The sequence below is a fragment of the Lycium ferocissimum genome, chromosome 2 (genome assembly GCF_029784015.1).
Source record: "Lycium ferocissimum isolate CSIRO_LF1 chromosome 2, AGI_CSIRO_Lferr_CH_V1, whole genome shotgun sequence".
Taxonomy (NCBI): Eukaryota; Viridiplantae; Streptophyta; class Magnoliopsida; order Solanales; family Solanaceae; genus Lycium; species Lycium ferocissimum.
Window position 1 is genome coordinate 57,386,489 of NC_081343.1, and position 17,822 is coordinate 57,404,310.

At 34.9% G+C, this 17,822-nt stretch overlaps 4 pseudogenes; all 4 read right to left on the reverse strand.

Moving 5' to 3' along the window:
• Positions 1–554: 554 nt before the first annotated feature.
• Positions 555–3,182, reverse strand: LOC132047787 (cysteine-rich receptor-like protein kinase 10; annotated as a pseudogene).
• Positions 3,183–3,206: 24 nt separating this feature from the next.
• LOC132047788 (cysteine-rich receptor-like protein kinase 26) lies at positions 3,207–5,171 on the reverse strand (annotated as a pseudogene).
• On the reverse strand, positions 4,840–8,490 carry LOC132046286 (cysteine-rich receptor-like protein kinase 44; annotated as a pseudogene).
• A 3,507-nt stretch (positions 8,491–11,997) lies between these two features.
• The window catches only part of LOC132046287 (cysteine-rich receptor-like protein kinase 44), a 7,754-nt pseudogene continuing 1,929 nt past the window's right edge, over positions 11,998–17,822 (reverse strand).

Genomic DNA, 17,822 nt, shown 5'->3' on the forward strand with positions numbered 1-17,822 from the left:
GCTGCAATTCCGTTTACTTTACTCCTATAAAATAATGTAAACATGAATGCCGGTACTTAGTCCTAAAACTAAAGTCAGTCAACTCTTGATTTGGGTCTTCCCTTCGGCCGGCTTTGAAAAATTGATTCTTGGACTAAATGGATTCAAACAATTCTAATTTACGGGGATGATGTGACGGGATTTGGTGAGAACCAGCCCAAAAAGTGGGAAATTCTTGCTGCTAGTTGCTCCTCTTATCTGATTCCGAAGAAAATCCTCTTAAGCGATTCAGATTAAAGAACTAATTTCTGAATAGCTATAGCCATGACTAATTAAGTTGCTCAATCTGTAGAAATCCTAGACATTTTGTAGAAAATAGTGAAGATTGAATGTTTGTGCTTATTAGACACTCTTAACGACATTAAAAATGCGTCTATTAAACCCAATAGGCTGACATCACAAGGAAAATGTTTCTTACATCCCTTGTGAGTGTTAAATGATCTGAAATTCAAAATTCCATATATTTCTCACCGGAAACAGGAATATCCGGCGAACTTCTCTTTTTCGAGATCTGGTTACTCCACCACCATTTTCAATCCGTCTATGGTCTATTATCTAGGATATAACTCAGTTATTGACATATCATTTTGTGATAAACAAAGAGATTTACTTTTGGCTTGTTGATTAGATTCTGGCATTGATCTTGAGTTGTATTCTTGAATAGGCGAAATCTTTGGGTTAACATCATTGTGCATATAATATGCAGGTGTTGAAGGCAGTGAAAGACTCGGAGAGAGACTACTGAGCATGAGAACAACTGCAGCCATAGTTGGTCTATCAGCCACATTTTCTTGAACACACAATAAAGCTATGTGGATGCATCTTATTATGTCACGAACCAGTTCTGAGGTTCCCCTTAGCACAGGGTCTATAAAATCTGAAGCTGTTCCTTCACACCAATTCGTCCAAGCCTGTAACAATTGAATTTATAAGTTTTAACATCTGTACATTGAAAGTGTAAAATAATTTATATGCAACTGACCTTAACTGATTTGAAATTGAAATTTGAAAGGTACAGTTGATAAATTGGCTTGTTATTACTTACATAGCTATAGTTGATAAATTGGCTTGTTATTACTTACATAGCTCAGAAGGTTTCCCACATATTCTCCATTTCTAAAACAAGTGTTTCTTTGGCACTTAAAATTTCTAGGACTAAACTCCAAAGCTAAAAACATCTGATTTGACTGAGAATATTCCGTGCATTGCATACTCTGGCGCCATATATCCATTGCAACACCAAAACAAGAATCACATAACATTCCGCAACTTAATATGATTCAATTGTTTAAATTTTTTTCTTCAACATATATATTTTGCTTTTCTCATCAACAGACTAAGGTACAAAGGCTAAAAACTCAATTATGGGATTTAGTAATCCAAACAGTGGGTCACCAGTCGAATGAACAAACAGTGGGATCAGAAAAACTGTAAGATGTCAAAATAGGGAACTACTTGATGTTAAAAGTCAGAAATACATGTTCCATTAATGAACTCCATGGAGTACAGTAGTAAAATGTTTTGCTGCAATTTATACTGCAAATTGGATAATAATGCAAAATAACAGTCTATCTAATGAGAGTTGTAAAACTTACTAGGTCCCAACAATTTTGCTTGTTCTGCCTTGAGTTTCATCCAATGTAAATAGTCTTGCCATGCCAAAGTCTGCAATTTTAGGATTCATTTCTGCATCAAGTAGAACATTACTAGCTTTGAGATCACGATGAATGATGCGAAGCCTAGAATCCTCATGAAGATAAACAATTCCCTTAGCAACGCCTCCTATTATTTTGGACCGTCTTTCCCAATCCAGATGCCTAAGTTTAACCTGATCTGTGTTCCATCGGACAAGCAAAATCAATTAAGCTCCATAATTGATAAAAAAGTTTAACTTCTATATATTGACAGTGTAGAAGATCAGGGAAACTAAAAGATTTAAAGTTAAGCAATACATACCAAATAAAAAGTGGTCAAGGCTTGCATTGGGAACAAATTCACAAGAAGTCTCTTTGTTCTATCAAGGCAAAATCCCAACAACCTAACCAGATTTCTGTGTTGAAGCCTGGCAACCAACAAGACCTCGTTTTTGAATTCTAGATCACCTTGTCTTGAATCTGCTGATAATCTTTTTACAGCTATTTTTCTTCCATTTGGAAGCTTACCCTGAAGCAGACAAGCACAAATTGAAAGAATGATTTAATTATATACACTGACAATGTAAATAATTTTTACACTATAAAAGTTAAACTAATACAACAATAAGTAAACCTAATATAATCACCTTGTAAACAGGACCAAATCCCCCCTGTCCCAACTTATTAGCGCTTGAGAAGTTATCTGCTGCTTCTAATTGTAGAAAATTCATATTGAAAGGATTCTACAGTGCTCATATCATCCCCATGTATACCTTCACCAAAGTAGTAGTAAAAACATACAACAAATTAGTGAAACTTGGTCTTAACTTAAATTCAACTTTCCTTAATCATTGTAGGTTAATAAGCCACACTTACTCTCTCTTTTGTTCACCTGCTGCTTCCTCTTTCGCCTCTTCATCAAGATGACAGGAATACAAACAATAAAAATAACAACCGTGACAGTGGGCACAACAATAATGATGACAGTTCGTGCGGTTTTATCTTCCTTCCCTACAAAATGCTTCAAGTTTGTATTAGGTTAGCAAATATTATTATTTTCCGCACTTCTTTTCAATTCTGTGCAAAGTTAAACTAGAATTGCAACTTGAATTGATGTATACATATGTTAATCAGGCACAATATTGTATAACGACCTAATTACAAGCACAATAGGGTATAAGACAAAAATTGCAGTTCATGATTCTGTTAATAACTCTACATATGCACTTTATATCTGAACTTCTATAGACTGGCAGTACTGTAGAGCAAGTTTAACGCTCTCACGTCATAGAATAAGTGGGATAAATATCTTGAACAAATATATTGAGACCGCATTCTTTAGCCCAACAAAAAGCGGCTTGACTTGAACAAAATAAGTCTCAACTTGAACATGAATACGAAGATGAGGTGGCTAACAATATAATACCACAAAGATTTCAAATACCTGGTGGAAGTGGCAATGAGGCTGGTGGCAGCGATAGCAATGAGGCTGGTGGCGGTGATCGCCATAAGGGTTGTGGAACTTTAGTCAATGACGACTCGTTGAAGAAAGAGTAAGGCTCAAAATGAAACATGCAGCTGGGCAACTAAAAGTAGTTGCCCCACTTTGCAAAACAGTCACAGTCAGGCAAACTTCTATAGACAATACTCAAACAATCGAAGCAACCTTGAGCTGATAAGTCTGCTGTGCACTGTACAAGTGCATATACAGTCACAAAATCAGGGGCACTAGTAACATTAGCAGCAAACTTGCACTTCCCACCCATTGAAGCTCAACCTCGTAAACTTGTCAAGAAGGGTGTCAGATATAGGTTAAAAAACAGTCTGGGGTTCGAGAAATTTCTTTTGACATAATAATAGATTCATGGGTCAGTTGATAGGGTGCCGATGAAGGACTCGTTTGGATACCTCAGCAGACACTTATCGTAAATGCCAAAGGTCGGTTTCTTTTAAGGACATACCTCTAAAATCAAGCGAGTAGCATTATTTATACAATCAAGGCATGTTTGTAATTCAACGTCTCCTCTGCATTGCGCGATGAGTCTAACCTTATCCGGATCTTGGCCTATGGAAGCATTATGGAACCCACCACTGTCTATGTTACGCAAAAGAGAGGAGAGAACTGCGTGGAGATTTGTGTCATATGCATCATTTGAGGAGTACTCTGTATCATCACCTTCACATGGGGAATGGAAAGGGAAATTAGGCTGTGCTATGTTGAGGTAGAAAAGGTAGTAAAATTGGAATATTAGAATGATCAGCCATTTCAAGAAACTAATAGCTTTACCCAATCTACGCAAAGCTTAATTAACGTGTCCGAGACAGTATGAATAGATAGGAAGATGGAATCCAATTTTTCATTTTCTGAAGTCTTCACAACTTCTTTCCTTTTTATTGGAAGATTGACTGTGACTCTTCAGTTTGTGAGGTAAACTAATAGCACTGAGAAGGACGAGTTTTGGGGTTTTCAATTTTGGGTTTGGCCGGCCGATTATCTTAAGAAATTTGTATCATATAATCTACTGTTATTAGAGTATCACATTTGTTACGTAAAATAATACTCCCTTCGTTTCATTTTAATTATCGTTTTAACTCTTTTCACGCCCATACAAAAAAAATAACATCATATAGTTTACTGAGTTACCCTATTTAATTAAGGTAGATTAATTTTTCCTCTTAAATATTGTGCATACTTCTTTAATGTTAAGGATATAGTCGCAAATAATTGTCAACTTTAGTCTTGAATTCCTGAAGTAAGAATTATTTTGGGACAAACTCTATATATGCAAGTCAGTCCTAACTGTATTCTCGATCTGTTTGGCCAATGGCCCTTTGCCCAGACGCCGAGGCAGGTCGATGATTGCCCGTAAGATGTTCACCCCGCAAGTGTGATGGTTAATGTACTTGCTCTATTCTGACGGATAATAATCAATGTTCACTTGCTTAACTATAGGGTAAATTTTGGTTTGCATATATTAACTTTGAACACCCTCGCAAAAATTACTCGTATATTTAACTTTTTTTTTTTTCCGAACACCCCGAATGAAAATCCCGTGATGTTCACCCCGCAATTGTGGGTTTTCCTTTCCACAACGACTATATAGAAGCCTAAACAGGCGATATCAATAAAGAGCAACATCAAATATTCGAACAGAAGAGCTAAACGTAATTTAAGCACTCAGCTATGACTGATCAGAGTAAACATATTCGTTTGGGTCTTGAGGAACATTTATGTCTATGTTTTCTTGCAATTAAATAAGGCCAGAGGCCATCTTCTCAACTATAACCAATTAACTCAAACAATATTAATAGTAAAATGTTTACTAAGACCATGAAGATACTAAGTTCAAATAAACAAGTTATTTCTCATTTTCATCGGAGGCACTAACACTAGACTCGGAGGGAGGAAGGGAGCAAATAACCAGAGCATGTTGATTTGATCTCTGGGCTTCTAAGTTTCTTATTCATTGCTGACACATGCCTCCGCATATCATCCATCTCATCATTAAGAAAGGCAAGAATAAGGCTATTATCTAGGATATAACTCAGATATCGACGCCTCATTTCGTGATGAACCAATAGATTTACTTTTGGCTAGTTCACTAGACTCTGACATTCTTGTGTTGTATTCTTGCATAAGCGACATCTCTGCGCTACTGCGGCTGTCCATATAGTATGCAGGCCCTGAAGGCACTGGAAGACTCAGAGAGAGGCTACTGAGCATGAGAACAACTGCTGCCATGGTTGGTCTATCAACCACATTTTCTTGAACGCACAATAAAGCTATGTGGATGCATCTCATTATGTCACGAACTAGTCCTGTGCTTCCCCTCAATATGGGGTCGATCAAATTTATAGCTGTTCCTCCACGCCAGTTTGTCCAAGCCTGTGACATTTTAATTCAGAGTTTAAGCTCTACACATTGACTATGTAAAAGATTATACGCATGAAGATGATCCCAACTAGTTTGACATTAACGTGTAGTTGATTAATTAACTTGGTTACTTACATAGCTCAGAAGGTCTTCCACAGATTCTCCATTTCTGAAACAAGTGTTTTTTTGTCCACTTAAAATTTCAAGGACTAGCACTCCAAAGCTAAAAACATCTGATTTGACTGAGAATTGCCCGTGCATTGCATACTCTGGTGCCATATATCCACTGCAAAGACAAAACAAAAATTACAAGACTTTTCTAGCATTCGGCACCTTAATCACAGGGACGACCAAAATTCCAGTTCAACAAAATTGAGGTGCGGAAACAAAAATGAGGTAAAGTTCCTGAAGCAACTACATAACAAATTAAAATTCATCTTGAATATTCTAGTAACATTTCAAGGAATGATTTGTTTTACAAGTATATTGAGGTTTTTGTTCTTGCTAATTGGTTAAAGAATCCTTCCAAGCGATATGCAAAATAACAATCTATCTAATGAGAGTTGTAAAACTTACTAGGTCCCAACAATTCTACTTGTGTTGCCTTGAGTTTCATCCAATGTAAATAGCCTTGCCATGCCAAAGTCTGCAATTTTAGGATTCATTTCTGCATCAAGTAGAACATTACTAGCTTTGAGATCACGATGAATGATCCGAAGTCTAGAATCCTCATGAAGATAAAGAATTCCCCTAGCAACGCCTCCTATGATTTTGGATCTTCTTTCCCAATCCAATTGCCTACGTTTAACCGGATCTGTGTTCCCATTGGACAAATGTTAAACAAAGAACATAAATGATTGATGCTCAAGCTCCATATCTTATTAAAAAAAAAAAAATTAACTTCTATATATAGACAGTGTGGAAGAATTACACTATCAAAAAACTAAAAGTTAAACAATACATACCAAATAAAAAGTGGTCAAGGCTTGCATTGGGAACAAATTCATAGAGAAGAAGTCTCTCTGTTCCATCTAGGCAAAATCCCCGCAATCTAACCAAATTCCTGTGTTGAAGCTTGCAACCAACAAGACCTCGTTTTTGAATTCTAGATCACCTTGGCCTGAATCTGCTGACAATCTTTTCACTGCTACTTCTTGACCATTTGGAAGCTTACCCTGAAACATAATATGAGAACAAATTGAAAAATTATGAATTAAAACAATGAAATCATAACTAAGTAGTATTCTTGCTCCAACTTGATTGTTATTCAACACGGTCTTCATTTATATATCTTGACAGTGCAAAGAATCTTTACAGCCTAAAAGTTAAACTCATGCAACGAAAAGTACATTTAATCACCTTGTACACAGGACCAAATCCGCCTTGTCCCAACTTATTAGCATTGGAAAAGTTATCTGTCGCTGCACTAATTGCTGAAAAATCATATTGCAAAGATTCTGCAAAACTAGTATCATCCACCGATATACCTTCACCAACGTAGAATGTAGTAATAGCTCAGAACAAATTAGTGAAACATGGTCTTAATTAAAATTTAATTTTCCTTATTTACCCCAAAAAAAAAATTAATTTTCCTTAATCATTGAAGGTCAACAAGCCACGCGTACCCTCTCTTTTGCTCACCAGCTGCTTCCTCTTTCGCCTCTTCATCAAGATGACAAGAATACAAACAATAAAAACAGCAACTGTGACAGTGGGTACAACAATAATGATGACAGTTCGTGCGGTTTTGTCATCCTTTCCTACAAAAATGCTTCAAGTTAGTATCACAAGCACCACAGGGTATAGGATTAAAATTGTAGTCCACAATTCAGTTACTCGATTAATTACTCTGTAGATCTGAACTTCTATATAAAGGCAGTGCTGTGAAACAAATTTTACGCTCCCAAGTCACAGAATAATCTGGATCTAGCTTTGCAATTAAGACCGCCGAGCCCAACAAAAGAGGCTCGACTTGAACAGCATGTCCCCTGAAATATTTCAAATACCTGGTGGTGGCGGTGGCAATGAGGCTGGTGGTGGCGATCGCCATAAGGGCGGTGGGGCTTCAGCCAATGCCGACTCATTGAAGAAAGAGTAAGGTTCATACCGGAGAATGCAGCTGGGCATCAAAATGTAGTTGCCGTATTTTGCATAACATTCACAGCCAGGCAAACTTCTATAGATAGTAGTCAAACAATCGAAGCAACCTTGAGCTGATAAATCGGCTGTGCACTGTACAAGTGCATATACTGTCTGAAAATCAAGGGCACCAGTAACATTAGCAGCAAACTTGCGCTTCCCACCCATTGAAGCTCGACTTCGTAAACTTTCCAGCAAGGGTGTCAGATATTGGTTAAAGAACAAATTGGGATCCGAGAAATTTCGCATTACATAATAAGTTCTCTGCGGGTCAGTTGACACGGTGCCTATGAAGGACTTATTTGAATATCTTAGCAGACACCTATCATAAATGCCAAAGGCCGATTTCCTGTAAGGACATACCTCTACAATCAAGCGAGTAGCATTATTTATACAGTCACGGCATGTTTGTAAGTCGACGTCTCCTCTGCATTGCGCGATGAGACTAACCTTGTCAGGGTCTTGGCCTATGGTAGTATTATAGAAACCATCATTGTCTATGTTACGCGAAACAGAGGAGAGGAGTGTGTTGAGGTTAGTGTCGTAAGCACTATTTGGGGAGAACTCGGTCTTATTACCTTTACATTCTGATTGAAAAGTGAAATCAGGGTCTGCTATGTTGAGGTAGAAAAGGTAGTAAAATTGGAATATTAGAATGATCAGCCATTTCAAGAAACCCATAGCTGTCTGCCCAATCCACACAGAGACAGTATAAATAGAATGGCTGTGCTCTTTTTGTTAGGAAGATTAAATCCAATTTTTCAGTTTTTGAAGTGTTGGAAGTTGAATCTGTTTATGAAGTCAAATGGAAAATTAAAAGCATTGAAAAGGATGGGAGTAGAAACTTTCAAAAAGTTATTTAAAAAAACGCGTATTTGTGGAGGCTCTTCTCCTCAATTCCACGAAAATGTTGGGACCTCTACGGATGTAAATTGGGGGTGGAGGGGCGAGGGGGGGCAGGGTGTTCTCTTTCATTTTTTATCTTTACTAATACATTAAACCTCTCTATAACAAAGATCGTTGGGTCAAATTTTTAAAGTTGTTATAGAAGAATGACATATACACTGCTATAATAAAAGATTGACATTTAAATAATATTTATTATAGGCAAACAAGAGGCATAAAATCTAATTTTCATTTTTAATTATCAAATTCTAAACTTAATTACACTTTGTACACTCAAGGAAAATCGTTTCATAATGAAAATATATATATTCATATGATATTTTTTGTCATAAATAGTGTATTAAATGATCAAATATTTGTTCAAAATCTATACACTTATTATTAGTAGTCATGGTTATTCTATTTTTATAAAGATGGTCAATTATTATATTACCAAAAAAAAAGATAGCTATTATATGGGGGGTAATTTTACAAAGAAATTTCATGTTATAAAGTTGGTTGTTGCTTGTTATAGGTGAAATGCTATTATAGAAGTAAAATATAACATAAAAAATCGGTTCAAAAACTTTACATTATAGAGGTGTTGTTATATGCGGTCGTTATAGAGATGCCTTATCAGATACGTATCCGCGCAATGCGCGGTTAGTTATTAAACGTAATCATGATATATATATATATATATTTCAAGATTCAACTTGTTGTAAAATGATATTATTAAGTTTACTTGAACGAATGCTAATAGTCAATATACTAATGAAAAACAAACTAAAATATTAACTTAGTTCATTATCTAAGTTGAAACCATAATTTTTAGCTTTTTAATTTTTTTTTTTTTAACATATTAATCAAAATCATAAATATCCCGTCATATCCCTATTATCCTCTTGTAGGTATTTGTTTACAATATTACTTTTAGTTAATTTTTTATTTAGTGTTTTACCTATAACCCAAATAATAATTTTGAACTACTTATATTTTTGTTTTCAATATGATATTTAAGTTTGAATTGTTGATATTACCTATACGAGATTTTTTTTTTATTCAATATCTATTACGTAAGATTTTAGTTAGATGACCTTACCCAAAGAGTATGTTTTTTCTGATCATAATTCAAAGACTTTCTGATATCAAATTTAAATATGCCTTATCCTTTATATATTTATTTACACGCTATAATTTTTTATTTATATACTTTATCTTTTCCTTGTTCCATATTTATTGTGTTAGCATTTGTGAGTACTTAATCATGCGATTGTTTATTAGTTTTCTACTTATGTCCTTGATTATCACTCCTCTTTTAATATAATATAATAAATATTTACAACAACGACAACAACAACAACAACAACAACATACCCAAATGTGTCCCAATAACGTCTCCGGAGAGGGAAAGTCATGACGCAGACTTTACCCCCAATTCTAAAGTAGGGAGGCATGCTTGCGTTAAGGCCCGCTATTTTGCATAGTACTATTTTCTTATTTGAGCCAGATTTAAAAGTGAAATTAGTCTCTGCAAATGGTTCATATCCGTTCTAAAGGTAGTAAAACTGGAAGATTAATATGATCAGCCATTTCAAGCTGAAACTCATAGTTGTATCCTCAAATCTATGCAAAGCTTAATTAACGTGTCAGAGTGGCTGTGCTCATTTTGTTAGGAAGATCGAATCTGATTTTTCATTTTTGAAGACTTTACAATTTCTTTTTGTTGGAATGTTGACTGACTTTTCAGTTTATGAAGTCAATGGAAAATATGCAACGCTGAAACTAAAAGCATTGAAAAGAATGGGAATTGAGGGTATTCAATGATTTGGTTAGACTGTTATTAAAATGTTTCATTTGTTATGCAGAATAATAATAATTTTTAAGTATAACACAAAAAATATAAATTAAGATAGTATTTGAAATTTTGAATCACGATGTATGACTACTGACTTTTCTATCTATGAAGTCAGTGAAAAAGAAAGGTAGAAAGACATTGAAAAAAAAAAAAAAAACTCGAAAAGGATGGGAGTGAATAATTTAGGAAAATATATATTATTGGTAGGTGTTGAAATTTTCAAGAAATAATTTAAAATAGTAACTTTGTGAAGGCTCTTCCTCAGTTCCACATCAAACTTTTTTCATCTATGATTAGGATTTGAAACTTTCTTTTTCTAAAGCAAAAATTTGCTTTCTTTGACATGAATTTATTATAGTCTTAAAAATCTCATGTTATGCATCATGTCACAAATTTCAACAAAAAAAAAAAAAAAAAAAATCTTTTTCTTTCTTAATCAAGTTCAATAACTTAATTGGTACGGACAATGGGCGGATCTAAAAATGTAAGTGAGGGTGTTCACGAACAAAAAGTTTTCCAAATTTAAAAAATTCCACATGTTTTTTAATGAAAATCAATAAATTTTATATATATAGGGCTTACTACATTTGAATTTTAAAAATTATTTTTTTCTGTATTTATGTTTTTTTCATATATTAACTTTTGTGTAATTTAAATATTTTTTTTAACACCCTCGTTAGTCAAAAAATTACAGTGTATATTTAGCTTCTTCTTTTTTCGAACACCTTTTTGTTCTTTTTCGATGAAAATTCGCGAGTTTGACTAAAAGTGCACCGGGTACGGAGCGACTAAATATTTCTAAGAACCATGTTAATCAAGGTAAAGAGGAGATTGATTCTTCTAAGGCTAGCTGCGTAGCTTAATGTCCTTAACCCAACATTTAGATGAACTTCTGACAAATTAATTCGTACAACTTAGAGTTAATAGTTATAAAAAAAAATAAAAAAAAAAAAAAAAAGACCTGGCGTAACCTTTTCACAAATTTCACATCCCAACTATCAATTGTTACTTTTTCCTACTTGAACTATCACCATCTATGTATTAAAAAAAAAAAAGAACAAAAGGGAAAACTTAAGCGCCTGCAAAAAAGAAACACAAACTTTTGGCTTCCAAACCTTGGTTAGTAACTTTCGCTCTGTATTCTCAGATTGGATTTGTTATAGAGTAAACTGTTCAATTTGTTTTTAAAAATGTCATTACATTGAGGGATCACGGAAAGGGGCAGTGAAAATCAAAGCCACATATGCTAAAACTTTCAATTATATGGTTAGACGATTGGTAATTTGGTTAGAGAGCAAATAGATTGTTCAAATTTTCAGATTGCCAGAACAGATAAAGGTAATATATATTTCCAACACTAGTTGAAAATTTTCACCATTTTTGCCAGTGTAATAGCTAATACAGTACTACATATGAAACAAGTTGGATCTTTCGTGCGAAGCACAAACCCATTAATAAATCAATCTCAATTCTTAATGGAGTTCCAATAAATAACGATGTAATTAAGAAAACTCAGAAAAGGGACTTATTATGTCGAAGGATAAAGGGACTTATTATGTCGAAGGATGCTAACGCGGATATAACTCAGACTCAGTTATCGATGCCTCATTTCGTGATGAACAAATAGATTTACTTTTGGCTAATTCTCTAGGTTCTGACTGTCTTGAATTGTATTCTTGAATAAGCGAAATCTCTGGGCTAATATCGCTGTGCGTATAGTATGCAGGCCCTGAAGGCACTGGAAGACTCAAAGACAGGCTACTGAGCATGAGAACTACTGCAGCCATAGTTGGTCTATCAGCAATATTTTCTTGAACGCACAATAAAGCAATGTGGATGCATCTCATTATGTCTCGAACCAGTCCTGAGCTTCCCCTCAACATGGGGTCTATCAAATTTGTAGCTGTTCCTTCGCGCCAGTTCGTCCAAGCCTGTCACATTTTAATTCAGAGTTTAAGCTCTACATATTGATTATGTAAAAGAATTCAATGCATGAAGATGGTCCCAAGTCCTAACTAGTTTGGCATTGAGGATTAGTTGCTTGATTAACTTGGTACTTACATAGCTTAGAAGGTCTTCCACCGATTCTCCATTTCTGAAAGAAGTGTTTTTTTGGCCACTTAAAATTTCTAGGACTAGTATTCCAAAGCTAAAAACATCTGATATGACTGAAAATTGTCCGTGCATTGCATACTTTGGCGCCATATAACCACTGCAATACAAGAATTACATAACATTCCACTACTTAGATATGATTCAATTGTTACACATATTTGTACTTCCTATGAACCAGACTTAAGGTAGAAAGGCCAAAAACAAGTTCTGTAGTTTAGTTTGTCCAAGCAGTTGGATCATATTTCTTGACATAGAACTTCATTTAAGGTCATTATCAATTTTTCAATGAACTTGGGAAGTATAAAATGATTTATACAGGGGACAATCAAAGTTCAGTGAGAATGTATCTCAACAAGACAACTTTTAGACCAACCATTCCTGAAGAATTATTACCATACATCAAAATATCATCATTGTATCCAACCTCTCTGAACAAGGAACATTTCAAATGAAAAGGAAAAGATTGGTTCTAGTTTTTTACATTACCAGACCTCACTTTTGACAGAAGATCAGACATTTTATTATCAAAAGATAGCACCTAGTAATACTGATTTTGGGGACAATCAAAGTTCAAGTTCAACAAAATTGAGCACCATTCCTGTGATATGAAAATTAACAGTCTATCATTTCAAGGAAAGATTTGTTTTGCCGCGTAGCGATGTAAAATTAATGACTAAGAATCCCAACAAATATCTAATAAGCTTGTGTTGACTTGAGTTTAAAGTGTTGAATGTAACTAGCCTTGCCATGCCAAAGTTTTAGGATTCATTTTTGTGTCTAGTAGAACATTACTAGCTTTGAGATCACGATGAATGATACAAAGTCTAGAATCCTCATGAAGATAAAGAATTCCCCTAGCAACGCCTCCTATGATCTTGGATCGCTTTTCCCAATCCAATTGCCTCCGTTTAACTGAATCTGGCAGCAAGATGAAGAATATAACTTACGAGTTAGACTTCAATACGCTGACAATATAAAAGAATTATAATATTAAGTCGCTTAAAAGGTTACTACACGTAACTTCTCATAATAAGTGCAATTAGTTTTATGGTAAATAAGGCAGACAACAAGACAAAAGTTATTTGAATAATTACATTGACAAAACAAGTGTTATATCAATTAGATTGTTATTGGTGTAGTATAAGTTAAATTCATAATTTATTGATGGTGAAGCTACATACTTGATAAAAATTTAAGCAATACATACCAAATAAAAGGTGGTCAAGACTTGCATTGGGAACAAATTCATAGACAAGAAGTCTCTCTTTTCAGTCCAGGCAAAATCCCAGCAACCTAACCATTCCTGTGTTGAAGCCTAGCAACCAACAAAACCTCATTTTTGAATTCCAGAACACCTTGGCCTGAATCTGCAGACAATCTTTTCACTGCTACTTCTTGTCCATTCGGAAGCTTACCCTGCAGCATATGAGAACAAACTGAAAAATTATGAATTGAATAATGAAATTGTTATAACCAGTATTCTTGCTCCAACTAGGTTGTTATGCAATAAGGAGTTAACACTTATATGTAGGTGGAAAGAATTTTTGTACTAAGAAGTTAAACTCATGCAACTATATGTAAACTTAATCACCTTGTACACAGGACCAAATCCGCCTTGTCCCAACTTATTAGCATTCGAAAAGTTATCTGTCGCTGCTCTAATTGTAGAAAAATCATATTGCAAGGACTCTGTGGTGCTAATATTGTCCCCACGTATACCTTCACAAACATAGTAGTAAAAGCATACAACAAATTAGTAAAACATGGTCTTAAGATTTCAACCTTCCTTAATCATTGTTTGTTACTCCCTTTGTCCCAATTCATGTGACATCATTTCCTTTTTGGTATGTCCCAAAAAGAATGTTACCTTTCTATATTTAGAAACAATTTAAATTTATAAGATGATTTATAGCCACACATTTATATAAAGCTTGTTTTGGACCACACATTTCAAAAGTCTTCCTTTCTTTCTTAAACTCCAAACTCCGTACCAAGTCAAGTGGTGCCACATAAATTGGGACGGAAGGAGTAATAGTTTAGGCTTAATCTGAATTTCATCCACCAACTTCCTCTTTCGCCTCCTCATCAAGATAACAGAAATACAACCAATAAGAATAATAGTGGTAACAGTTGGCACAACGATAATGATGACTGTTCGCGCTGTTTTATCATCCTTCTCTGTTGGAGCTGTTTTATCATCATTTACAAAAACTCTTCAAGTTAGCATAATCTCAGTTTTTAACTACTCCTCATGTGAAAATAGGTTATTCAGAAACTATACATACTAAAAATATCACAAATACAATATTGCTCTAATATTGTACTCTCTTCCTTAAACAATATAACCAGTATGTGGTTGTGTAGAAATGTGTGATCATCTCATCTAAAGCCTAAAGGTTTATGATGTTACAAATGATACATTTTCATTTACTTAATGTCTTCAACAAGCCACTTCAAGTGCGAGCCTGATTCTTTGAGTCAATCGCGCTGTAATTCTTCTTGATAGCGGATGACAATGAGATTTGAATCTTGAACCTTGTCTGCTCTGCTCTAACATATTGAATTGTGTTTCTATTTCATCTAAGGACTTAAACTATTTGAGATGACAGAGTTTTATTTACTTAATTATGTCTTCAACAGCCACATCAAAATCGGACATTGATCATATTGGGATGAGCAGAAGGATGATTAAAAGAAAAAATGTATTCACCTGCAGGTGGCGGAGCTTCCAACGCCACATCCTCAAAGAAACGGTAACTTTCATAACGGAAGTTGCACCTAGCGCCTATTATTCTGCCACCCCTCTTTCCATTGCAGGGACAATTAGGCATATCTCCATAAGCTTCAGTTAAGCAATCGAAGCAATTCTGAGGAGATAAATCAGAAGTACACTGCACAAGTGCATATATAGTCTGAATATCTGGACCTGTCACATTACCACTAGCATATTTTCGAAAAGGACCACCATTTGCAGCAAGTCCTCTTAAACTTTCCAATAATTTTCGTAGCTCCTGGTTAAATTCCTCAGGTTTTGAGGCATTCCCATGATTCAGTAAGTAAAAGAGAGTAGAAAATGAGGTAGTGCCTATAATGGATTTATTCGAGTACTGTAATGTACATTCATCATAGCAACCAAATGCTTCTTTTTGGTTAGGACATAACTGTACAAGCTTTTGAGAAACATTATTGACACAACTGCGACATTCTTCTAGCACCACGTCTCCCCTACATAGCACAATAACACTGGCTCTTTCGGGGTTTTGGCCAATGGAAGCATTGTAGAAGCCATTGTTATCGGTAGTCGAGGAAAGGGAAGAGAGGAGTGTGTTTAGATTGTTCTGGTAGGTACTATTCTCAGTATAGTTACCATTGTCACCACATGAACCATATCGTAAATCAGGCAGTTGCGCTAGGATGAGTCCGGAACCAAAATGACCCCAAAAAAAACCTTTTGAATGAAAAATACCCCAACAAAAAAAAGGTGACAAAAGTACCTTTAGCGCAGTAATTTACTGCGCTAAAGGACTTAACCGTAACGGCGCGGTTAAGTCCTTTAACGCAGTAAAATACTGCGCTAAAGGTACCCAGTAAAAAAAAAAAAATTGGCCAACTTTATTTTTGCAACGCTTAGTGTTTTTTTTCATACTTTGACCAACGATTAGTCGTGTGTCAAGACTCTGAAACGTCAGTATTTAAAATAGAACCTGATAGTGAATGACGTTCTTGAGGAAACTATTCTTAAAAGTTATTAGTGTTTGTAGTGAAAAAGATTGATTTTTTTTCAAAGTAAATAAGTGGCTAAAGCCAAAATAACTCTTCCCAACTCAAATCAAAATGAGATGGCGTTTCCGTTTATTAGAAAAGCTAAGGTTTAAAAAAACATCATATTTTTTACTTAACTCATATGATAAATTCATCTATTAAATACTAGCTAATTTCAATAAATAAATTCCCTATGTGATTCCCTACAGAAGGTAAACATAACAGAAATCTAAAACAAGACCGAATGAACACCAAAGCCTAGAGTTTTAAAAGGACAAACATCAACAGTAAACAACAAACATTCATTCTTAGATAATTGAAAAGAAACAACAAGCCTAACACTTTAAGATAGGGAATTGAAGGAAGATTATGGCAGAATGCTCGCCAACTTCCCCCCACTTTTCATTCGTGTTGAGATGTACTTGAGAGGGAGAAGCACGAAAGGATATACAAATGCACGTTTCAGGTCTCGCGGTGACGTCGAGTCTCAAAATGGGACTCTTTGGCTCCGGTGCGTCATGTAAATAAAAAAAGAAAAATAGTTAAGAGGAGAAATCTGATTCTTGGTAATATATGAAGATGGAAATGAGAAATGACATTATATTTAGTTCTTCAATTTCGACAAACAAGGGGTCACCGTATTTATGAAGTACAAGGAGCGTTATCAGATACAGTAATTTGAACATCCAAGCAGATTCTTTAAATGTTTACGCTAGTTAAAAAAAAACAAACATTTTCTTATATGATCTTGGAGGCATTTTTTTGTTACTAAAAGAACACATTTCGCCTATATATGACATATATCTCATGGAAAATGGGCAAAGTGAAATGTCAAAAATGTGAACAGAGGTGGACGCACAATGCACTACCATGTGAACACCAAATAACTTCTCTAATACATGACTTAGGCATGTAGTGATATATTAATTCCTATTATCAAGAAAACTGAACATAGTACATTTTAGCCTTCTTACAACTTGACTTAGCCTATTTAATGTTTCGATATAAACATACAGAGGCACATAGCAACGACCTCAGTTGAGACCGAAACTTTTCAGCGTGTATGAACGTGATCTAACTAGATAGAATGCTATCAAAGAAAACCACCTAATACGAAACTACAAAAGACATAACACTAACATAATTCTAAGATGCGTAAGGATTTGAAAAGCACTTTGTTGCATTTAATTATTCCAATAGGTTCATACTGTACGTTCATCTAAAGCAAGTGTTTGCTAGCAAATGACTTGAGTTTATCAGCAAAGAAAATAAAAAACGTAAAGCTCCTAATTCGACTTAAACACATATATAGTTAGACTATATCGAACTGAAGGGAAACAGCAAAGAAAGCATATAATAAGAAGGTAGAGGAAGCACTTGAGAAATATAAAACTGGTCATAGCAATATTCAAACAAACCTCAAAGGTCCCTTGTCCTTAAACGTAAACCCAATCAAAACAATTATAACAACCCCAAAAGAAAAGGGGGTTTGGAGTGCTTAACCTTTTCTAAACAA